Raw genomic sequence first — 27002 nt, 5'->3', positions numbered from 1 at the left:
TACATACTGGTAAGTTTATCTTATAAATGACATATATTAGCATTTAATTGAGATGGTTAAATACTTCAGGGACATTTATAAAATTTAAAATTACAGTTTAAAAAACCACTAACAATTAATTTCCAGACATGATTCTTTTAATGTTACCTGCTGGCTTTTAAAAAATTAGTCTATGAAAAAATACATTTTTTTCTCTATAAATTTATTGATGATTGATGGTTTTTACAGTATTATTATTTAGCACCAGATTTGTAAATAGCTTGTTTATGTCAGATAGACTTTCGTGGAAAAACTACAAATTGCCAGATGTTATATTAAATGCTCTGGGTAAATAATGAGGCTATACAGAGCTCAAAGTCTTGTTCTGAAGATAGAAACATAAAGACTTATTTTCAAGGGTAGATACAAATTGCTCCACAGAAAGCCAAGAAATGCTTTCTGTGAAACACAATGTGAGATTTAAATCGTCCCATATTAGTAGAATCTAGCCAGATGAAATTGACTTGAGTGGATGAAAGTCCTGTGTATATGACTCACTGAAGGACTCCATGGAAATGTCAACTTGTTCTGTTTAATTATTAACATTTTTAAAGTATTTAAGTGACAAACAAAGACTGTATGCATTCAAAGTGTATAAATGTGACTCTTGGAAAGACAGTCATTGTGTAATGAAGCATACACTTAGATCCCAGACCCCACTGAACATCAACGATACTTCACATGCCTTAACATATTTGTAATTTTCCACATCCCTTGTAGGATAGAAACTAATTGTTCCATTTTACATGTGCATAACAATTTCCCCAAATTCTGCTTACCTCTTCCTCCAATTCGAACTCACTTCTGTTAAATAGAGACTCCCGTAAAGTAGCACTCGTAGGAAGCTTCCTGTAATGAGCCACATTCTTAGAGAAGAATTTCGAAGCAGGACACCCAAGCTAAAGGCTTCTGGGCCTCTAGAAAGTTCAAAGCCTGATGTATTCATTGTGTGTTCCCATCAGATAGTAAAGAATGTAAATCAGAAGAGGTTCTGACAGGAAGTGTGGGGATATATGTTAAGAATTGGTATGTCAGGGAAAGACTTTCCAAACTCTAGACATTGTGCACTATGGTCTGGTGTTTCCAGCAATCAGAATAAAACCGTTCTCTGTTTATTTCCTTGTGGTGATGTTCTGCTTTCTTACTCATGTCGAAATGGAATGGCCCCTTCATCTAATGCAAATCAACGAAAGCAGGAGGTTAGAGTTGGGAAAACATTCAGCTTCTGTAAAGAAACCAGAAATCAGTATGGAGGGCCAAAGGAGTGAATGGGTTAAATGAATATTGCATAAGTCAGGAATGGGTTTGGGCCAGGCAGTGGAATATCTTCTCAGAATAAAAGTATATATTGGAAGAGTAGTTCAGGGGTACAGATACAGCTTTCTAATACAAATAGATGAAGAAGCCAGAGGAACTTGAAGGCCAATAAAATAAAGAATGAAGCAACTTCAGGATATAGGCAAGTATATATACCTGCCCAAGACTTTGTAGTCACCTAAATGAGGAAGACTTTCAAATCCCAGCTTTAAGTTTCTTGCTGGAGATTTAAATTCCTAAAAGACTTGATCAAAATATGGAAGCAAGACCTGGACTTCCAATCTGGATGCACTATCCTGGGATCTTTAATAGGATTTGAAAACAGCTCCCAAAAATGCTAAATCAATGCAGTTGATACCCAAAGGGAGACTGATGTAGTACAGAAAGAGCAATTTGAATCTTAATTTTTAAAAAAATAAGAATTGAACAACAAATATCTCAAGCAAACTCCTAAACCTGCCTCTGCAGGTTTGACCCCTTCGTTGTTCAGACAGCCCTGAAGATTTAGATTTAAAATTCTGAATCTTTGCTCCCATGTCTTCCACTGAGCAGTGAGCACCATAGTCTGGTAGAGAGGGTGGAAAGGAAAGAATTAGTATTCCAGACTTATGGCTGAGGAACTTGGTTCCTAGACTTAAATTCTGTTACAAATAATCCCCATGCCATCCATGCATGCTGACAGATATAGCCATTGGCTATGGGCCTAATAAAAGGGGGGTAATAAAATCAAATTCTGCTGGGCTTCATTTTTACAGGCAATATCAAGCCCTGTGAACTTTAATGCCTACTGTCTATTTAGATAGTCACGGCTCAGAGCTGGTATTAAAAGTAGCTAGAAACACTCGTTCCGAAGTATTGAAATACATTGCAAATTACATCGGAGTACTGGCTTCGTCCACACTAATCGTGTATCCCAATGACCTTTGCAAGATCAGTTCTGCTTTCTCTGGCAGCTCCATATACTCTACTTCCCTTTGTCTTAGTCCCCTCAGGTTCCATCTTTATTTTATTTTGTGTCAGGACTCAGTCTGAAGTGGCTGCTAGGTTTTAGATGTGTTTGTGTGAGTGCATTTGATAGGTTTTGCTTCTGGGTGACCAAAACAAACCTATTTTTCATTCCATTTCCTTTGCAGTCTCATTTTCATTCGAATACTCTGTATCCCTCAGACACCATCAAATACTTTTCCTTTGTAAAACAATGAATGTGTTATTCTGGACTGTGCTTTTTATATTTTCTTTTCCAAGGGATGAAAGGAGAGCTTGGGTTTTCTTGTTTCCCTACACACTAAAAAGAAAATAGCATATTCTAGACACCCACACGTTTGTGTCAAGTACCACAAAAGATAGCAGTAAAATTAATCATAGGAATGGAATAAAAGCTACTTCTGGCATACGTCCACTGAGGTGGTGTTTCCAAATTCGTAAGTGGGAAGGCTGACTTCTGAGTGAAATGATCACGTGCCACAGAGACCAACCATGTCTGAAAGGAGATGGAGAATTGTTTTATAGAATTGCGTTCATTTAGACAGAAAAGTGTCTTTTGACCTTTAAAATTTAGCCAGAAGCCTGAACAACCTCACTACTGTGTCTCTGCGTGTGGAGAAGGCACTAATTTCTGCTCCACTTGAATAGAACTTTAACAGATATTACGCATGGAGTTTTGCTGGGGCATCTCTCAAACAGCAGACACCCAGCCATGGCCCGTGGCATGGTCAGATACCAACTTGGCTTTGGTATTGTATGGGAAAGTTGAAAAGAGGATCAGTTTTGTCAGTCAAATAGAATTAGAGGTGCTCTCTATCTCAGGCTGAACGTCATATTAACCGGGGGGGGGGGGTAAATATAGGATATTGTCAACCTCTCACTCTGCTAGAGGGTCTTGCTTTAATTTGGACTTCCAAATATGATTTCTATGTATAAATGAGTGTGTTGGAATTTTATGCAATTATACATAATCTTACGAACTTAAAAATTATATATCAGACAATATTTTTTACCTCTGAAACAGAGTATTTTATATGGATATTAGAAGTCTTTATTACTTTTCTTTTTTATCAAAATAGAGTAAATGATCCTGAAACATATTGACCATAAAATGTACTCTGTGATATACTGTTAAAAATGAAATGGATTGGGGCTAGGAATGTGGCTTAGGGTTGACTAAGTGCTTGACTAGAATTCATGAAGCCCTAGGTTTGATTCCTCAGTACCACATAAACAGATAAAGCCAGAAATGGCAATGTGTCTCAAGTGGTAGAGTGGTGGCTTGAAACAAAAGAATCTCAGGGACAGTGCTCAGACTCTGAGTTAAAGCCCCAGGACAGGTTAAAAAAAAAAAAAGAAAGAAAAAACAATTTGATTATTTAACGGTTTCTTATTTGTATATTTCCAAGCATTTTATAGATTCTAAGACTTCCAAATTGTGATTTGTTTAGTGATTTCTTCTTAGCTTTACTTTATCTTTAAAAACAAACTGTATCCATGAAATACAACAGCTTATTTTTTTTAATGGGAAGGTCTTTGGTACAAAAGGACTCTTTAATTCATGACTGTCAACTTAAAGATGACTTGGACACTCAAGGGTTAATCCTACTAATTGACATGCTGGGCTGCTTCTTCCATCTCACCCCTCCCCCCTCCATTCAATCTGAGTGTGTCTGGAATAATTGGTTGTCCAGTCTCATCATCATCAATACAGTAAGAGGGAGATATAACACCTATGTGTGAGATTCTCCTTTTCTTTCTTTGTTCTAAATAAAGAGGGTACAGAGGGAGAGGAAACAGAAATCAGGACAGAGAAGAAAAGAATATGAGAAGGCATTTTCTTATAGCCAAAACCATCATACATGGAGAAAGCAGTTACATGTAAACTCAAATTCCCATTTCATTGTCCTCTGGCAACAAGAATATCACCCTGACACTAAATATTGACAATATTAAAATCAATACAAGGAATATCTCTATCAGTCAGGAATTTATGGGAAATAAGTGCAAGACAAATGTCTAAGCTTGTTTATTACTGATAACCATTTCTTTTCCCGTTCCTAGTTAAGACTGTATTCACAAAAAATGACTTTTGGATGCATTCACTTTCATTCATTAATATTGGAAAGAATTTTATTGCTAGCATTTTTTTCAGAAATGAACATCCAATGTATAATTTAACCCTGTATGATGAATATGTGTATCACATATATTTCTAATTTCAGTAAAAAAAAATCATTACTAAATCTCTTTTATGGGTTTCAATTTAACTGGGTGAGCAAAAGAGTGTGGAAACATATACACGGGGAACTATCTTGACTATATGTGTGTAAACAAGATCTACGTAAAATAAATGACATGGTTTGGTTCCATCATTACCTGATGCTCATGTAAATGTATCTTTGGTATCTACATGCATTTAATTTCTAAAATGTAGCCTTCTTGAGTTTACAACTTTAGAATATGTCTCTGATAATCCTACTTTTTCTCTACATGAACTGAGACATTAGATACAATGTTCCTATTTCCATGAGACTTATGGTAAACTTCACAAACTGTCACATTGTTTAGCAAATTATAGTTTGCCACCAAGTACTACATAAAATCTTCTGGATCCAAAGGATTGATAGGATCATCCAGTCCTGCATACTGGTAGATTATAGTATCCTGTGCAATCAAGGTTCAATGAGAATGAATGAACACATGAATGAATGATCCCAGGAAAACTCCAAAATAAAATATCCTCCACTTCATCTTTTCAGTAATGACATGTGATGTGAAGTGTCTGGTTAATAGCTATGCAAAAACAGTATATTATAACATATCTCTTTGCCTTTTGTCTGCAAGTTTAAGGTCAGATGAGTGATGGTTCACATTTTAATATTCAGGGAAATCTAGACTCAAGAGGTAATGCAGGCTTGCCATTGTCACTCGGTGTGACTAAAGAAGAGATTTGCCCTATGATGGGGCACAGCTTTCCATGTAAGGTGTTAGAAGTAACTCGAGACATTGGTGTCACATAGGAATAAAGACACCAACTCCAAAGGAAGATGGCAAGGCAAAGTTTAATTCTGCAGAAAGGTGTACCATTGGCCCCAAATCCAGCAGCTAACACACAGAGCAGATCAGGCCCTTCTGCTCCCATTGGCTGAGCTCAAGTTCATCATCTACAAAAGGGTGTGCCTTAATTGACAGGATGTAAATTAAATTCTAGGAGCTTCTAACAGGATGTTTTAATTCACATGCTCAGGAAAAGTACATATGCAACTAAAATGCAATTCACAAGGTCCAAGCCATCAGGACAAAACAGGAAATGTTCAGAAAAATAATTCTCTCAAGATTAACAGAAAGGAAACAAATTGCTTTGATAGAAGAGATGCTTTTCTCACCAAGGAATAAGCTCTAAAGCAATGTTGCTTAAAGTTTATTTGGCTTCATGCAATGACATTAGTTGTGGAGATCCATTAAAACATTACATGTGAATACAGACATTATTTGTTGTCAATATAGAAATGAAAGGTGTTAACTATAAAAGGAGATTGATTCCTGAAGTTTAACATTATTGCTTCTTCTTTGTAAAGAAATAAAATAATTAAACAAAAATTAAGGTCAGCTTCAGAGTAGAAATATCTTTAATGTACATTTATGTTATGAAATCATTGTTCCTACAAAAATGGTTTATCTACTAATGTACTTAAAATGGAGAAAGTATTATTTTCTTTCTCTTTAAGAAGTTATTATTCTTCATCGGTATTATTTATTTTATAGATTATAACATATTCTACACCTAACCAAGAAAAACAAAAACAAGGTTAATAGAAAACTTTGTATTATAACATATATATTTATTTATTTATATTTATATTTATATCCTGCCCCCCCCCGTTGGTCGTGGGGCCTGAACTCTGAGCCTGGGCGTTGTCCCTCAGCTCTTCAGCTCAAGGCTAGCGCTCTACCACTTGAGCCACAGTGCCACTTCTGGCTTTTTCTGCTTATGTGTTGCTGAGGACTCGAACCCAGGGCCTCATGCATGCAAGGCAAGTACTCTACCACTGAGTCACCTTCCCAGACCACAACCAATATTTTTAACACTATATATCATCAGATAATATATAATATAAACATGCTTAATAACTTCTATTTTCATAGTGCTCTAAATCTGAGTAAAATCTTTGTGATCAAGAAACATTCATATTTTGTTCTGTATAGTATTTTCTCTCCAAGTCAAAAACACTTGACTGCTGTGTTTTGACAATACTCAGCTTATCTAGGCATTGATCATCTTTTAAAATTCCACTAGTTTGGGAGGAAAGTAAGATTATTTTTTCATCATTTTGAAGACAGAGAACCAAGCATTCTGTTATTATGTAAGAAAGTAAAAGGAGAAAACCTGGAACTAAATACAGACAGTTTTAAAAAAAAGAAAAGTTGGACAAAAGAAATAAAATCAGGTTGGATTGTTTTATAGCTACTCATAAGTTAAAATCAGGTTTTGAATTGTAATAAGCATTACAGTATTAAAAATAACCCCCATTATAGGATCATATTTTATGGAGTTTCTGAAATTCTGGAAGGGTCTCAAGAGATTGCAATGAGAATACCAGCAAGGTTGTAGCAGTAGCTTCAATTGTTAACCTCTGTTGTCAACACATATAGTCTCAGCATATGTCTTTCTTTACATTCCACTCATTTTTTTTCTTTCATTTTTTTTATTGTGAAAATACTGTACAGAGGGGTTAAAATTACATGGACAAGATAATGAGTACGTTTCTTATCAAGCTTTGTAGCCTCCTCCTTTGTTTCCCCTTCCTATCCCTTCCCATCCACCCCCACTCCCCTGCCTGATCCTCCCCCTCCCCACCAAAGTTATAAAGTTTGGTTTTCGACTTGTACTTCTCATTGCTGCAATGGGTCCACCTGTATCCCTATTTAAATGATTTGTTTTTTCCCTTCCCCTTCACAAATTATACCAACATCAAATAAAGTGAAAGCAGGGATTATACCTTGGGGGAGAGACATACAAAGCAACAAATAAATCATCTTATAAAGATGTTCGAAACAATTGCATGAAAAAAAAACATTTGAATACTTATCTTGGGGTTCATTTCCCTAACATCACCTTATCTGACCTTTTCTGCTTGACTCAGACCTACACTGGTTATATTAAGTGAAGTAAGCTAGGCCCAAAGAAACATAGGTCCCATGGTTTCCCTTATTTCCACTCATTTTGTAATAGTGAAATATTCTCTTTCCTAAAGTCTTATTAGGATCTAAAGTTTTCTGCATTGATAAACTCCTACAAAGAGACTGAGAGGTTAAGTAATAAACATTGAAACACCAATCTTTCCAGATTATGTTTTCACTTGTGAAGAACTGAATATAAGAAAATATTTTAAAATATGAATAAATAGTTTTATATGAAAAAAGAAAATATTTTAAATGGCAATGGCCAATTGATTTATGTAAAAAATTGCTCACAGAGATGGTTACACCTTAATTTTGGATTTATAATGTAAGATCTACATCCAAGAACAAGGTGAGTCTTTCTGGTATTTGAAAGCAGGATATTGAATACTTGTCAATTTTAGATAGTGTTTTTCTCTTTTCTTGATGCTTATGGGACTGTTTGGACCAAACCTTCAAATCAGATTGTCAAGAAATGCCTCTAATACAATCTGTTTCTCACTATTAAATATCCCACAACCAATAACCTAGATTAGGTTGCTGGATCTGAGATGCATTTTAAAAAGAAAAAGAAAATCAAATAAACCTACGTTGTGTCACAATTAGGAAAAATGCACAGGCATTTTGAAGTTTTCAAATGAGTTTCTGTTATTTGTATCACCTTAATATTTTCATTCTTATCCCAAATGATAGCATCATTCTTTCTTCTGTTAAAGATACAGAAACTGAGTCTTACATTGTAGCCTCGTTGATGAAAGTTTTAGAATCCACATTCATATCGTGATGTGTCCCAATTCCATGCTCTAAATAAGGTTTGAAGAATAAATACATTTTCATTTCAATATCCTTCAGTGAGGGACCTTGTGTTGCTTTTTCTTAACAGTGACAGAAATCTTACTAGTTACGTGAATTTTGCACTTTAAATTCATAGATAAAAAGACATAGAAACAGTTGAAGTTGTTCAAATTCCCATAGTTATAATATGGTAACATGGTATGTCATGTGTTGGCCTACCTTAAAAATAGAGGTTGACAACTTTTCTCTCATTCCAAAATACTCAACAAATGCCTCATAATCTGTTGAGCTTAAGATATAAATTCACAATGGATTGATTTCTTAAAGACACGAGAGTTTTTCCACAGGTAAGCAAGGTCTCCCTCAGAACTGACTGTGAAGTGAATTTTGTTATGCATGAAATTTCTAGGGATCAGCTGATCTATGTGGATATTGTTCTGATCAAACCTGTCCTCTGGATTCTGATACATAATCAGTAGTCGTGCCTAAGACATAATCACGATTCAGGTTGGATGAGCATTGTATCTCTGCTTGGATAAGAAATTTAGCCAACTCAGGTGAACTCATTTCTATCTTTCAGCTAAGAATGAGACATACAGGCGTAATGTTCAGCGTGGCCATCGTATATGCCTGCTCAGTCTACCCACTTCACGAAAGAATTATTTCCGGTAAGTCATTGGAGGTTTTCCAAAGACATAGGGTGTCCTTGGATTATGCTAGATTTACTACATATGTTGCCAGACTACCAGAAGTTAGAGTGAAAATTGAAACTGAGATAGTTGTGGTTGGATTTCAAAGGCCAAATTGAGATTTTACTTATTTTTTTTTATTTTTCTGGGAATACTAGATTCCCTCACCACTCAGCATTATTTGATAGATATTTATCAGGCAGATGTTAGACCAGAGAATGTTTCCAATACAAAGTTGACAACATATTTGTGTTTAAATCCTTGAAAAAAAGTCTAAAAAATGTCTGACTCACAGTAGGCCCTCAGCAAAATATGACTATGATTAAATAACTTTTGCCACGTACCATAGATGCAATACAGTACTGAACAGTTCTAAAGAGCAGGGATCTGCTTACTTACTTGCTTTTAAATTAGACAGTGAGCAAGTACCTTTTAGCTGAAAATATGCTTTGCAAATAGAGATATATAGTTGTTTTAAAATAAATGATCAGCTGGGCACCAATGGCTCATGCCTGTAATCCTAGCTACTAAGGAGGCTCTGAGGATCATGGTTCAAAGCCAGGTCTGACAGGAAAGCACACGATACACTTATCTTCAATTTACCACCAGAAAACCAAAAGTGGTGCTGCAGCTCAAATGGTAGAGCACTAGCCTTGAGTTGAAGAGTTGAGGGACAACGCCCAGGCCCAGAGTTCAAGCCTCAGGACCAATAAAAATAAAAATAAAAAATAAAAAGATCAACCTGGTGCGGGTGGCTCATGTAATCCTAGCTACTCAGGAAGCAGAGATCTGAGAATTACAGTTCCAAGCCAACCTGGTTGGAAAATCCATGAAATTCTCATCTCCAGTAAAAAAAAAAAAAAAAAAAACTGGAAATGGGACTGTAGTTCAAGTGGTAGAGCACTAACGTTAAGCAAAAGAATCTAAAGGACCCCTGCCACATCCAGAGTTCAGGCCTCAGGACTGGCAAAAAAAAAAAAAAAAAAAGATCATATATACTTGGGAGTACCTGTGTCCTGAGATACTAAGGTTGTGTTGGCATTTGATAAATAATGTTGGGTTTTCATTTGTTAATAACCACAAAGTTTATGTGAACCAGGAAATAATCTATCTATGTTAGCTGATGATATATAAGTTTAATAAACATAAGTGCCCATGTTCATGGGTTTACTGCAAGGGAAACCAAGCATTCAAATACCAATGTCTCAGGAGGCAGGGTTGAAACTACCAAACCAATCTCTCTGTTGATTACTTGAGGCTGTTGAGTTCTCTAGGGAGTTGCTTTGTCAAGAGCAGCTTTTATGCTTAAAATGTTTATAATCATTAAAATCTAAGCACTGATTTTTGAAGCAGCTGTCTGTAGCTCATTGAAGACATCATAAGACCTGTCAGCTTTACTATGCTCTTTTCAAGCTGATTTCATCCATATATTCAGCCATTTACTCATTAATTTAGTGTGCTGCTTGGGACTCTCAACACATTCCTTTGATAAAACAAGAAACAACCAAAATTGGAGAGAATTCTTAGTGTCTTGAAAACTATAGTTAATGTCCTTTGCTTGTAATTCTTACTACACATATGTGTGTATATACATATAGATGTAGATATATACATATATATGCATATACATGTATGTATATATGCACGTGTATGTGTATATATATGTATAAACATATGTGTGTGTATATATATATATATATATATATATATGCATGTACATGGACCATAAGGCCATGTTATTCAAGCTTTTCAGGTTATAGTCTAGTTTACAGTACAGAATTAACATTCATTATGTCTCAGATCATGTTCAGTTCATTATTCTACTTCCTTACACATAAGGTATGAACTTGCCACAGTAATATCCTGCCACCTGATAGAAAGAGTCAGTTATTTGGCTGGTGTGGTACATAAAATAGCAGCAGATTAAGCAAAACCTCACAGAAAATCATATATGATATACTGTACTCAATACAGTGTATCATGCATGCAACTGAATTGTTTCAAAAAGAAGTAATGGGGATCCTCCATCAACACCTGTCTGTGTTGTGTAATGTAGGATGGTGTGAGTATCTCAAGGTTGTCACAGTGTTCTGCTCTACACCATAAACAGGGTCATTCCAGTTGTGGGGCCTGAACTCTGGGCCTGGCCACTGTCCCTGAGCTCTTCAGCTTAAGGCTAGCACTCTACTACTTGAGCCACAGTGCTACTTCCGGCTTTTTCTGCTTATGTGGTGCTGAGGAATCGAACCCAGGGCCTCATGCATGCAAGGCAAGCGCTCTACCACTGAGCTACCTTCCCAGCCCCTCAGATTATTCGTGAAACAGACAGGAATCCTCTAGACACCAGTGCTTCTTAAGGAAAATGTAAGTGATTTTTTAAGAGAAAATGTAATAGCTTATTGTGACACCATGGTCCAATTTGGCAGGGAAACTTGTACAAGGGATGATTAAACAAGGACAAACGAAATTACCAATGCTGAAGGACAGCATCACAATTCTACCACTCACAACCTTCTCCTGTTATTCTCACAAGTAGGTGGTTTTTGTCACAAGTCTCTCTCCTGTTTGAAAATTGTTCTCAATTATGCTTGAAAATTCACTAGCATTTCTTTCTGATGCATTGCTTTTATATTCTAAAGACGTGGCTGTAGTAATAATTTCCTGCTATAACAGTGATAAAAGTAAATGTATATTTTGTGTTTTGTGGCTTATATAATAGTAAACCTTTCTTTCAGCAAGCCCTTTTTGTCAATAGAGAAATGTATTCATAAAGAAAAATACATTATTATGCATGCATAGCACTGTATAGCCCTACAAAGGACATTCATTCCAACAATCAAGGATTATCTCCACTCCAGAATCTTCCTTCTCAGGCCTGCTTGGAGTGTTAAAACATTTCAAAATTCTACAATCTACAGATTTGTTTTTGTATTTTGCAAAAATAAAATGTTGGTCTGATTTGAGTAGGTGTAATCCCAGCTACTTGGGAGGTAGACATAGGAAAATTGCATTCAAGGCCAAGTGTCAGCAAGAGTTAGCAAGAATTTGTCTCAAAGAACAAACTGGCAGATGAGGCTTTGGTGGTTTCATGTCTGTAATCCCAGTTATTCAAGAGTTTGGAATCCAGAGGATTAGGTTTAAAATGATTGGGAACAGAAAAGTCTAAGAGACTCCATCTCCAATATAACTTGCAAAAAAAGAAAAAAGCAGGACTGGGGGCCCTGCTCAAGTTTAGAGTTCCAGCTATCTGAGCAAGCAAGCCAAGCAAGTCTAAGGCCCTGAGATCAAATCTCAGTACTTTCAAAAAATTTCAAAAGCTGAATATGGAGATAAACCTATGGCAGCAAGATCATCTGTACAAGAGAGAGCAGTATAAGAATCATAGTCAGACCAACCCAGGCACAAACATCAGGCTCTATCTGCCTAGCAAGTAGAAGCATCTATGTTTTAACTCCAAGTATTGCTAAAATTAAAAAAAATAGAACATGAAATACTTACAATGCAATTTATTGTGTCTGGCATAAGTAAACATTGTATTTTTGAAATTCATATTTCTCTACAGGTGTTCATTAATGATTTCCATTCTTGTCATTATTAATATTGCAACCAATATTACAACCAATAATCATGAGTTAATTGTTTTAAATTTTCACTCAAAATAAAATAGTGGCCAGATTGATTTACCTTTATTTACCTCTGTCCACCGTTTCCCATATAGTAAAGGCCACAGTGGTTTACATGACATGGTATTTGTGTTTTTAAAATATCTAAATTCGGTCTGTGTAGTTAACTTAGAACCTCACTGCTTACTTTTCAGGTAAGATATTTGCTGTTAAAGGTTCTGTTAATATTGCCCCTACTCATCTCACAGAATTGTAAAGCAAAAATAATATGGACTATGAAATACTTCTATAATCAGAACATGTTTCACTCAATTACTAAATGATTGAAGAGTCAAAGAAAATATACATTGTTTATACAAGGCTATTCATTTACATGACAGTGAAAATAAGGTTAAAAAAACAGCTATTTTGTCTCTTACTAATATTCATTCTGACTTATTTTGATGCAGCACATAGAAGCTATGTGATATAATAGAATGAATTTCATGGACTTTTACATTCACTGAAAGAAAATACATCCTGTATCATTCTTATATTGTAACAGAGGACTAGTCACACACTTTAGACAAATCATTTTTAGGTGATAAAACTTTTTCCCAGAGATTTTGGATTAATAGATAATTTGACCACAGATATAAGGTCACCAAAAACCAATCACTTCTTTGCCCCCATGCTTCCAAGTTTGTAAAGATGGATTGTTCAGCATCAAGTATTAAGGATATACTTTTAATTAGGGATTCTAATTAGCTAAACTTGAGACAGGAATATTACCCTTGATTGTTTAAGAGGACACATGGCCTTTATGAGTAGAAAAGAGACATAAAATAGGACATCAGGATTAGAGATTTGAAGGTATAAACCTTCTGCTTTACAAATGGGGTTATAGGAAAATAAAATAGGTTTACCTTTGAGTCACTACATGAGACATATCCTGACTACCACGATGGCTTTAGCCATGCGAGGTCCATTTTATATTTCTGAGTGGTACAAGTGAAAAATAGTAAGTTCGTGTGGTCATTTCCCAATGATGTGACACCAATATAACAGGTGGAGATAAATGACTAGCAAGAAGGATTTTCCTTGGGTCCAAGAGAAAAATAACAGTCAAAGGGACAGGCAGAAGACAAATCATTTCCTTTCTCAGAATCTGATGACTATTTCTTCCACAAAGCAAGTGGCAGATGATTCTTTAAGCAAATTCTTTCCTTTAATTCCCACGTAGGATGGTGTTTTTTTTTTATAAAAGAATGCAAATCTGCTTCTGTTTCAGCAAGGAAAATGTATGGATTGCATTAATGTGAAATTGGACATGGGCACAGGAAGGTCTTTGTTCCTATGTCCTTGCCCCCAAAGAAGTATTACATTCTTCATTTAGCAAAGCTGTAAGATTATGCTGGTGAGGGTAGCGAAAGGGACTTCTCAGACTCTGCCCTCCTTGCTGTCCAAGGTGATCTGCAAACACAGGATTTGCCTTAAAGTCCCCTTCTCCATAATATATCCCACAGAGTGTGTTAAAAATAGTTTCTCTCCTTAAGTTTAATTATAACTGTTTTCTCGTGTTCCCATAAGAAACATTTCAGAATGTGAAAATCTGGTACATATGGAAATAGGAAATTCATCGCAGCTTCAGGGTACCTTGGTTCGCGGAAATATTATAAGGATCCTGCTTCGTTTTGAATGCCAGAATTGTTCCAACAGATCTGGAGTTTTGTCACTGAGTGAGAAATTACAGTTAAATACTCAGAACTGAGAATGGCACTGAGACACAGAGACGGAAATCACTGAAAAAAGAAGGAAGCCCTCTTCCTGGCACTATTAAATTATGATGAACTCCAAAGCCCTAGGTTTCGTAAGATCCGAACCACAAAAACTATTGAACATGTGACCAGCCCTTTTTCAGACTAGCTGAAACATGCAAAATGGCTTAAGACCATTGTTTAATTCCAACAGTGGAACCCTTGCAAGAGAGCATAGGTGTGAACTCCAGGAAGGCACGCAGGCAAAGGGCTGCGGTGCTCTCTGGAACCCTTCAGGATTCACTACCTTTGACCACAAACAACCGCACATACTCCTCTCTTCCTCTTCTAACCACCTTAACCTTTGCAGAAAAGGTTCTATGACTTTGTCATATCTGAGGTTACCAGACCTCAGATAAAATAGAAGTATTAAGCAGTGGAAGGATAGCAAAAATATCTTATAAAGTGATCAACACTACCTGTTGAAAAGCATACGCATAATATTTACTTTCCACTTTTTTTTCAGGCAAAGGAAGAACTATGTCTTCCAAAAAGTCAAAAAGTTAAGCACAGTTAATATTGAATAACACACACCCAATCATATGGGTGTTTGGTGAATATATACTTAATTTTCTGACAGGGTGCTCTGACTTAGCACAATCATCTCAGTTTCCAAGTAAGGACACAGGCTCAAAAGAGCTTACTTACTTTGCTCAGTGGCTATCATACTGAATTTTTCAGAATACTCAAAATAAAAGAATAAATAATGCTCTCAATTATTTGCATCTGTCTTGTGACTCCAGGACCATAACTGAGTTTTTTCTTGTTGTTGTTGTTGCTGTTGCCAGTCCTGGGGCTTGAATTTGGGCCTCAGCACTGTCTCTGAGCTCTTCTTGTTCAAGGCTAGCACTCTAGCACTTGAGCCACAGCTCCACTTCTGGCTTTTACTTTGGTTAATTGGATATAAGAGTCTCATGGACTTTCCTGCAGGCTTTGAAATAGAATCCTCAAATCTCAGCCTTCTGAGTAGCTAAGATTACAGGCATAAGCCATCAGCAACCAGCTCAGAACTGGTCATTTCTATTTGCTCTGACTTTTTCCTCTTTTTTATTATTTCCTACATGTCCTCACTTTACTCATTTACTTAAATATCGAGGTATTACATTTAAATTCTCAAGGAATACCATGAATTCCATCTAAGACTGATAATTAAGTTTATCAGAGTGTTTGATAGTATCAGCTGACCAATACAAAATATATCAGCCTCATAAATATGAACTCTTCAGAGCCGTATATGACAGCCAATGTTCAAGTTCGTTTTCATTTTATTAGTGGCTAGCACACAATGGGATATTTATAAAGAATAAAGGTTGGTTCGTCTCTGGGCTAGAGGCTGGGAGGTATGAGATTGAAGAGCTGCATCTGCTGAAGTATACCTTTCTACTGGGCATTCTCTGTAGGGTCCCAAAGCAAGGAGACCATTATGTGGTGAGGGGAAAGTTTCTTCACCTGACTGAGTTTACTTGTCTTCTCTTATAAAGTCAATGATGCAAATATGATAATCTTCCTATTCTCATCTAATCCTAATTGTGTCTCGATTCCACACCTGTAGATATGAATTGAATATGAATTCCAACATAAGCTTTATGTACAATTACCCAGACCATAACAGCTACCGAATTTATTTCATCAACTCCATCTATGGCCAAGCATAGCAGTAATGAGCACTGGGCTTGGATTTTATTCTTGTTTCTGTTACTTGGCAGTTGGATGACAGTAGCCCATATCCATAATGCCTCTGTGTCTCATTTCCTTCATGTATGAAATGGATAATAGCAGTATCTAGCTATTAGGAAAATTAAATTAGTAAACACATGCAATGTGCTTTGGATACAGAAGGAAAAACCTCAATGAAACAAGAGTACATGTAAGTATTGTCACAGGAATGCATATTTTTTCTTTTTACATAAATTAAAATTTGAACAGTGATTGTTGAGTTCACACAGACACAGGGACAATACATACACAGAGACACAGTCACAGACACAAACACACACACCTGAACAACCAAAGTATGAGCAGCAAACCTGACACATCACCACTCTCAGACTCTTGGTTTCTCACAGAGAATATCCTACTCACAGCCAAAACAGAATATCAACACACTGATATTTTCTTCTTTTACCAGCCAGTCCACGTTTCCTCCCAGTTTCACCAAACTATCTTGCTATGTTCTTCATGATGAAAGAACTCAGTATAGAGTCAAACACCATGTCTAGTTATTATTCCTCCTAAGTTACCCTCAACCTAAAATATCTCCTTGATTTTGGTATCTTTGACTCGGTCAATTATTGCCAGAGAGTTACATTGCAGAACAAACCCAATTCTGGGCCAGTCATAGTTCATCTTGATTAGATTCAACGTTTATTGCCTAAGTTTCACTATTGCCAGTAGACTACCATGATTTCCTCCGTGGAGCCTGCCAGTGGAACAGAATGAACGAACGTCTTCTTACTGACCTTCCTAATCTGAGTCACTTGAATTAGAAGGTACCTATCACATTCCCCAGGACACAGTTATTATTGTCCTTTGCATTAATTATTTGTTTTCTTTCTATGGACCACAGAGTGAAATAATTTGACACCATGTAGATATCACATTCTTTATAAAATGTTTATACACTACTATCCAGTCTTTTCCTAAGGACATAAATTGAACACCTCCCAACTATACAATTTCCATTCTATTATAGACAGAATATTGTGTCATTACTCATCCATTCATATAGTTACATAAGTACAGACTTGTTAGTGACTTTGGTGCTCAAATTGGTAGATTTGACTAAAGAGAATAGAACACAGGCTCCTTTTCTCTATGTCTGCACAAAGGAACAAATAACTGACAACACTTTTTTTTTCTTTCAAGACACAAAATAGAAGGTTAGCAAAATCCAGAGTTTGGAGTAAAATATGTGTGGGAATTAATTTCATAGCTAAAATTATTTTATATCATTTGTTGCAGTAGTCTATTTATATACATTATCCAGATGTGAAACTGACGACTGAAAGTTTAAATAAAACATTTTTATGTTTTTATACTAGACACGATTATTATGTGATTTTTAATATAAATTTGCTCGAACAGTAACTTAGTAACATTCTTTATTGCTACTAGGAATGAAGCTGGAGAACAAATAGTTGAAGATGGAATACATTGACAGGATATTCAGTACTTTGGAGAGTGGATACTTGTGTTTTAGGAGACAAGTGTTTAAGCTGTATAAGTAGCCTTCTAAGTATGACAGCTAAGACGTTTGTATTGGCTTAGGACACTGTTGAGAAGGAGATTTTTAATAGTAACATCCTGATATTGAAATACGTTGTTATGCAACAAGAATGATGATATGAGTCTTATTGCAATTCGACTTAGAGAATGAGATTCAAGTCAGAGTCTTACATGAGAACAGCCATCACTTTGGCTATGAAAACTCTCCTGTGTCATACAGTAGCAGATTCCTCCCGCTTACTTCACAGACACATTAGGCAGTAAGCTTAAGAATTATCCATGATGAATCATGATTTCATGAGTTGGCACCAAAAGCATAGGAATCGGAAAGCCACTCTGGGCAGAGAAGCAAGATCTCTCTTGTCACTGCACCAGACAGCAGAAAGCAAGCAACATCGCAGAGTAATACTACAGAGAAAGAAAGAAAAACAGGATTATTCATCCACACTCTGCCTTTGGTATATAAAATCTTCTCTCTTCCAAACATATATTCTCCAATAGGCCATGGTTTTGAGGTAGTTTATTACACAAAGAAGAGGATGCACAAATGGGTCAAAGAAGCATGATTGTGAGATTTAGGAAGCCATGTTCCAAATTCCAGCCTTGTTCTTGCCAAACCAAGTCACTGAGGGTGGCTTATTGTGACTTTCCTAGGTTTCAGTTTCAACATGTGGCAAATGAGATCAAAAGTAGTCAAAAACAAAAATATCATGCACCTTTTCCAACAGGGAAGAATGCCTGTCGAGGAAGCCACATCTTATGACCGTGTCATCCAGTGAGGAGAGCCGGGGTCAGTTAGATATGTCTGCCACAATCACGGATAAAACTGTGCCATCCAGCCTCAGAAATATGCACCTTCTTAGGCTGGAACTGTTGTCTACTATTCATATCCCAAATATCTATGTTAGAATTATATAATACAATCTGTTATACATTTAGAAAAGAAACTTGGCCAGACAAAGGACATTTGCATGTTACACATTAGACTGTCCATTCCATACAAACAAGAAAATACGTTTTTTACCCTTTCACAGTCATAGGCAATTAGCAGTACAGAGTAGATGCTTAAGAAAAATAAACCAGGGCTTTTGAATTTCCTTATTCTGCTTCCAAAGAAGTGATGTACTAGATGCTATTTCACACTGGCTTCCCCAGCAATGGAATAAGTCAGACTGGTTTGAAAGAATTCAGTGTATTTTACAAGAAACAGCAATCACAACCAGACAACCCCAACACAAAAAAGTATAAAAACATGCTTTCTAGTACAGGTGCATATGGATAATAGCATAGGGTAAACAGTGTATAAACCAATAAAAGAGTAAAGAAAGAGAATCTAGTTATGTGTTTATATTTCAATGTTATATCTGGTTTTGATTTCCCCCTTCTTGGTGTACAATTTTCTAAAGAACTGACAAGTCCATTCATTTGTTTAGCACTCTGACATCTTAACTGGGAGTGTGATTTTCATCAGTATCTTCTGGTTCATTTTAACCCCATCCCCATAGATCAGGGTCACAAAGTTGGCACATGTAGCAGCTAAGTTTACAAAGGCAGGGGAAAAGATATTGTAGTCGTGTCAACCTGTCAAATGTCTGGCTCAAAAAGAACAAAAGACAAACTAGCCAGGTACACTTGACCCAAATCACCTTTCTAGGGGTGGAGGGGATATTCGTGGTTGTTGGTGGCTATTATTAAAACCATAAAAAATGAGCATCTCCCATTTATTTAGGACTTTTGATGTCCAGGGGCCTTTGCAATTTTTGCTCTAATCTTCACAACAGTTCTTTCTGAAAAATCTTCAAACTCTGGTCTGTAGGTCTCTTAAGTGGCTGTGTCTATATTTAAAAAGGTCCCCACGTTCTCTGTATTATGGACGGACTTCTGTAGCAAGGCATTAGTTTTACATTAAGAACCATCGGGCTCCTGTGGATGTCCACATTATCAGCAGCTCCGCTGGTTACAGCAGAACCTGCAGGGGCTTGATGAGATCATAAGCAAAGCCTGTCTGTCTTTACCATAAAGGAAAGGATCTTTTGCCCTGAGTGGCTTTAACATCTGGGGTGTTTACCAATTTCTCCTTGATGGTGCCCATGTTTTCCAATTTGAAAAAGAAAAGAAAAAACCATAACTGTGAGCAACACCACCTTTGAAATTCAATAGGTCCTGACTTGTGTCTATATGACCTTGGCAAAGTTAAACTCTCTTTGCTCGTTTCCTCATTGTTAGAAAGTTTTGATAGTAGATTCCAGAAGATTTCAGTGAAAAATCAGGTATAAGATGGAGCAGATATATTTAAGGCTACTTATGGGGAGTTGGCAGTCAGTAGCTTATGATACACTATTAATGCTGTCCCTACAGGCCACACAGACTTCATGCCTCATACACTTGAATCAGTTCATGGAAAAGATCCTAGATGGATCCAAGATGATTCTGATATTTATTTATACAAACAAATCTCATGGCAATGAGAAAATGCCCACTTATCTTTTTATTTGCTTAAATATGGTTACAGTACAAAACAAAAAAAAGGAAACTTCCTGAAGGACCTCTGACTGCTAGCCAGTTTCATTAAACAAACTTAATGAAGATTTGAAGATTCTTCACATTGACACTTATTTTAGTTCTATATCTCATGCAACATCTGTGTTACTAAAAACAAACAAATAAACATGCCCATCATTAATGATGATCGAGATTTATCACACATTTAAATAATATCTATAAAGATTATTCAAACTGTGTATTAAGAAATATTTAAGTATTTAAAATATTAAAATGTTTGTATTACCATAAAATGTATTTTGGTATGATTTTTTGTTTTACTCATTGTCTTCAAGTATTGAATGAAGAAGTTTGAATTCAATATGTCAATCTATGAATACAATTTTTCTTGATAAAATATATCAAGATTATAGGAGCTCTTTGGCCAAGGTGATAGCAACACATTTTAAAGATTCATACTGGTTAAAAAAAAAAAAACCCTGGGCCATGATAGTATTGGCTAGAAATCACTTGAACTAATATTTGATGTTTTATAATCTTTCATGATTCCATTATGATTTGTAAGCTTTGGATTTTTTACAGCCTAAACTCAAACTTCATTAGCAAATTCAAAATACACTTTTAAGGGATAGGGAATGTCGCTTAGTAGTAGATTGCATTCAAGAAGCCCCGGGTTCCATTCCTTGGTACCACATTAACAGAAAAAGTTGGAAGTGGCGCTGTAGATCAAGTGGTAGAGCGCTAGCCTTGAGCAAAAAGAAGCTCAGGGCCTTGAGTTCAAGCCCCAGGACTGGCAAAGAAAAAATAATAATAAGTACACTTTCACAATTTAGAAAATATTCTACAGTAACATTCACTGTAACCATTTACAGTATTTCTTGTTATGTTTGACAAAGTATTGTCTTATGGAAACAGATTCAACCAAGTGGAGAGGTATTTGAAAATAAATATTGACACAGGTGGCTTGTATGAAAGTATTTTTAAGGCACACTGCAATGAACTAGGTATAACTTGGGAATCATATTTTGCCTCGTAATTTTTATTAATCCTTTCTATGAATGGATGTAGAAATTACATAAGCAAACAAATAAAGAAATTATATACAACTATTGTTTAATTTTCACAACTCATCATGCAATCTTAAAAACTCACTAAATGGCAGCTTAAAACTTCACTGTGCCATTTGTACCAAACTACCTTCAGAAAGGGTGAACTTATTACTGACATTCCAATGGTTCCGCCTGCCTCAAAGATACAGGCTCTTAGAAGTTCTTACTAAAGTAAGTTCTGCTTTACTTTGATAGGCATCAACATTTTTAGCTGGATTGTTCACTGGAGGGAGGGACATATAGAGGAACACATGCAAAACAGCTGCAGCTGAATGTTAATTCTATACTCCAGGTAATAATAAATCAGATGATCACCACAAAATAGATCCATTTTTTCTGTATATCTGAAGATTTACATGTTAAAATATTGTGAGCATGTCATCAGAGCCTGATGACTCTCCCTTGACTCTCTTTAGTATATCAAAAAACATTTATAGTAGTACTCATCTAAATGTTATGAGACAGTTATAGAAGAAGTGCTAAGGATTCTTCCTATCAAAGTCAAGGAAGTAGTTTAGTGTACAATTTTGTCTATCATGAGGTTCCATATCTGCGACAATCATGGCAGTCAGGAGGTCACATTGATTTTACTGGATAGACCTCATTTACATGTTCTGTTTCTGGATAGAAGCTGAACAAGTCTTTAATTAGAACACAGGACTGAGATTTGTAGGGTTAGGAGATGCTAATCTATTTAATCACCAACAGTGAAGGTCTATTATTGGCAAAACTTCACTTCTTAGATAATCACACAGATATAGTGCTCAGAACAGTATACTTGATAGTAAAAACATAACTTCTGATACTTTCCCTAAAACAACTACTCAGTTTCCAAAACTTATTTTTCCTCTCAACAAATTATGTAATAAAATGTAAATTAGTATAATTGTCAACATTTTACTTGCTTTTACTCTTGAAAAAACTGTGAAAAACAAATGAAATCAAGAGCATTCCAAGAATTTTGTGTATAGACACTTGCTCTGAAATAGTAGAAAAACATAGAAACACCACATTCTATATGATAGCTAAGAAAATAATTTCTGGACATCCTCATCTGTAGTCTATTTTCCAATGAATGCCTGCCCGGCCATCTTGCTTCAAGAAACACAGTATAACTTCCAAGTATTACTCAATGGGTAATGGAGTAAGATCTTGACAAGATTTCCAGAGTGGAAATTTATATTGACAAGTTAATTGCATCATTCCTGTGGTACTAGCAAAGCAAGGCTCAGATTTTGACAGACACCATTTACAAAAGCAAATTCATATCTCGATTTTCAAAAAATAAAAGTGCCCAGCTTTGTGTTGGAAAATACTGGTTCATAGCCAGGTACAGGTGGCTCATAAATATAATTCAAGCTACTCAAGAAGCTGAGCAAAATGCTAAGCAAAATGAACCCCAAGATACAGACACAAGAGATCTTTCTTGTTGTTTTTAATGTACTATGTGAGTTTTTTTTGTTTCTTTTGTATGTTATTCCTGGTATAATCCCTGTTGTCACTGTACTTGATTTCGGTACCCTGCATCGTGTATAAACATTTATCTAATTTGGGGAGGGGAAGGGTAATAACAAAATGCTGAAACAAGGACACAGGATGACCCATTGCAACAAAGATGCTCACAAGACAGTATATTGGAAATGAACTTTACAACTTGGGTGGGGGGAGTGAGGGAGATGGGGGAGGGAAGGGATAGTGGGAGAACAACAAAGGAGGGGTAACAATGCTAGACAAGAAAGGTTCTCATTACTCAGATAACTGTAACTCCTGTGTACAGCATCTTTATAATTAGACATAATTTAAAAAATAAAAAAGAGAAGCTGAGATCTGAGGATCTAGGCTCAAAGCAAGCTCAGGCAGAAAAGTCCACCAGACTCTTATCTCCAACTAACCACCAAAATTTTAGAAGGGGAAGTTTGGCTCAAATTGTCGAGAACTAGCCTTAAAATCGAAAGGACAGCACCAAGGCCCCAAATTCAAACCCTAATTCCAGCACTGTTTATATTTGTTCAAACCTAATATAAATAATGGCAAAAATGTGTACAGGGTCAGGTTTGGAACAGGAGTGAATAGATAGAGTGATCAATAGATAGGTAGATAGATAGATAGATGATAGATAGATAGATAGATAGATAGATAGATAGATAGATAGATAGATAGATAGATAGATAGATGGATGGATGGATGCATACATACATACATGCATAAGTTCATGATAGACAAATCAATTAACTATATTCATGAATGATTTAACATGTCTCCACATCGGGTCTTGAATAAATCAGAAAAAGCAATGTCAACCCAATTTTGTAAATGAGGAGAGTTAAGTATTTTTAGTTGAACCGTCTTACTAAGGTCTGCTACCTAATAATCCTAGTCTCAGTGTAAAATGTAAATAACTTTGAGAATAAAGAGAGCATGAACATAAATTGCAGATACATTGATTCTTTTTCAAACATATGCATTGTGTCCTTTCTGCTTTTGAATAGGAGCAGGGTGTAGAAAGCTGCTAATGAAGTTTTTATTGCATTCCTTTTCCTTCTTCCTAGACAAAGCTAACACTTTCACCCTAAGAAACACAGCATCCATTCATATTAATTTTTTCAACTTACTAAGGTCAATTTATCCTTGTAATTGAGCTTCTGAAATGCAATATTTCATAGATACACATAAGCCTTCAGGTAACCTGAATGAGACCCACAAAGAAAGAACGCCCTACTCTATAGACACAATGTAGGCATCAGTTTCTTCTGAGAATTTGTTGCTGTGCATGGCTTAGTTTCATCTGCACCAAATTATTTTCTTTTTTTTTTCATGCTTTAGTTCTCACATTGAATAGACTAATTCTGTCCCCTAACAATGGCTATTGATGAGTTTGGTTCCAGATTTTTAGTCATAGAAGTAGACTTGTTAATACTTTGTCAGTGAGACCATAAGGAAAGGTGTGGTCTCCAAATCTTACTTGGAATTTGGATATGAGAACTTTGTTTGTAGTTAGGCTTCTCCAGACTTAGAATACAATCATCAGGCCCACCTCAGAGAGAAACAATCCAGGTGTGAGCTGCTCACTTAGACCTCCTGTTCAACAAAAAAAGCTTCCTCAGCTGCTGTGTCCCACATGAGTTCTAACTACAGTCATTTTTCTCTGTGCAGACAATGGGAGAGCAGGTGGTGCATCTGGGAGACTATCTCAGCCAAGATTCCACTCTGGAAAGGCAGGCGCTTTTTAGACATCCTCCCTGAAAGATACACTGGTACAGTCTGTCTCACTTGATTTCACATCAGCTACATTTTCTGACTTAGGAAATCCTTGCAACAAAAAGTTGATCCTTCATATCTGATCAGAGCAGTTACTGAGTTCCAGCGTTGCACAAGGATAGCCACACTTTTGTGTTCTATGAAACACAAATTTGCAAAATAGATGCATACTGTCCCCATTTGATTTCTTTCTTTGCCTCCCTATTTAGGATTAGAGAAGGATTCTAGTGTAAAAGAGTCTACTTTCTTAATCATTGCACGAACTCATGTGAATAACTGTGTTAATATCTTTTTCTATGAGGGAAAAAGAACTGAGAACAGCTAATATCACAAATTAATACTATTGTCTCCAAATCACAGAATTAATTTCTTCTTAGTTGTACTTAAAAGTCACACTGTGCTTTAGATGTTGTCCTGATTTGTTATTTCTGTGTTAGAAACAAATCCACAACACCTGTCTTTCTCCTGTGTCCCTTCCAAATCTTTCATTTTGTGTTTTGAGATGTATCTGGTCCCTATTTTAATTACTTCTTTTTCTTTTATTAACATTTTTCCTTCCAGCCCTGAGAACTGAACTGAGGATCTAGGCATTGTCCCTGAGCATTTTGTTCCTCAAAGCTAGTGCTCTACCACTTGAGCCACAGCTCTCTTTGGTGATTAATGGGAGTTAAATGTCTTATGAACTTGCCTGCATGGGTTGTCTTTGAACCACAACCTCAAATCTCAGCCTCCCAAGTAGCTAGGATTAGAGGGGTAAGCCACCTGGCAATAAAAATGTTTTTATATGAATTTTATTAACTATCTTTCAGCTACCAATTATTCGATGGGCATTTAACAACAAAAACTATAATCAATAAGATAGCCCCTTGCCTCTGTGACAAAGCCTCTTGCTTTGAGATAATTATTCAAATCTCATGTTTGCATCAGGATAGAAGTATGTTTACATTTACTTTTTAATTAAATTCATGTCATGAAGAATAATTGATAAGATTTTTAAGTCATCTCTCTACTCATTGGAAGGTATCCATGAACACACATCTATTGCCCCAATATGTACTCTAAGTGTCATGTCTTATTTCCATTCTGACTGTAGTGGATACTTCTAAGCCTGATACAATTTTCTGCCTGCTAATAATCTTTGTCTTGAAGTGCAATGGCTGGCTATTCTCATTTTGTGTTTGGGGTCTTGCCTGATGCAACGAACCCCTGCTGGATACAGAAAAACTGATTCATTTCCCTGGGGCCATCTTTTGACCTGTGATGAGAGGGAACAAGTATGAGATGAAACAGAAACTATTGCATAAATGGTTCTTACTTAACCTTATAGTTCAAAGAAAGAAATTCTAAGAGATGTTCTGCGTGTTTCTCTGCAGATCCTTGCATTATCCAGACCACCCTGACAGCACTTGGAGGGCTTTTCCTCTTTCTTAATCCTTATTTTCCCTTATCCCTGATCCCTTGTGTGCCTTCAAATTAAGCATCTTCCATCAGATTCCTTGTCTAGAGCTCTATGTGCAAATGACACAATAAATACCTCACAGCACCACCCACATCCAGAATTGGAGTCAAACTAGTTTCCAGAGTCTGCCAAATAGTTCTAGACTCTGACTTCCTAAAGAATTTTATCACTTTTTTGACATTTTGATCACAAATATATTTCAATTATGAAACGAATATCTGTACTTGTAAATCCTTTTTAGAAAAATCTGTTCTTGTGCCTTTTAAAATGCTTTTACTGATTTATCGTGATTCTTAAATAAAATATTACAATAAAGTCCAAAGATATATGAGTGTTGTACTCTCACAATCCTCCCTTTTCCACATTATTGTGGCATTTCAATTTCTTGCTTAATTTTTGTCTGAATCCCTGTTGCGCAAAAGAAAAGAAGCCTAAGAAAAAAACCTCAAAGTCTTAAAAATCCTTAGCAATGTGAGTTGTTTTGAATTTCTTAAAAAGAACATACATATTCGTAGTGGGTTTTGTGAACCAATTTCATCTACTAATTTACTTTTATAACAAGAAAGAATGAACAAAATATTGCTGCTTCTAAAACAGGTTCAAATTTTCTATTTCTTTCAGGAACTATGTGTTTGTTTTATTATTATAAACTACACATAAAGAAAAAAGTTAGCTTTATGTAGAGTATTCAAATCGCATTCAGTTTCCACTTGAATTAGAAATTTAAAGGTAAGTATAGTTTAGCAGAAATTAGGAACTCATAGAGCTCTTCTATGACCCAGCAATCCTATGTTTGGGCATTTACCCAAATGATCACAAACAAGACCACACTAAAGCTCCCAGCATAACTATGTTTATTGCAGCATTATTTACATTGCTAGGATATGGAACCCAGATGCCTCTCAGTAGATGAATGGATCAAGAAATGTGATAGATAGGTAGATAGATAGATAGATAGATAGATAGATAGATAGATAGATAGATAGATAGATAGATAGATAGATAGATAGATAGATAGATAG

The sequence above is a fragment of the Dipodomys ordii genome, unplaced genomic scaffold (genome assembly GCF_000151885.1).
Source record: "Dipodomys ordii isolate 6190 unplaced genomic scaffold, Dord_2.0 Scaffold18, whole genome shotgun sequence".
Lineage (NCBI taxonomy): Eukaryota > Metazoa > Chordata > Mammalia > Rodentia > Heteromyidae > Dipodomys > Dipodomys ordii.
This window is presented reverse-complemented; position numbering follows the sequence as displayed.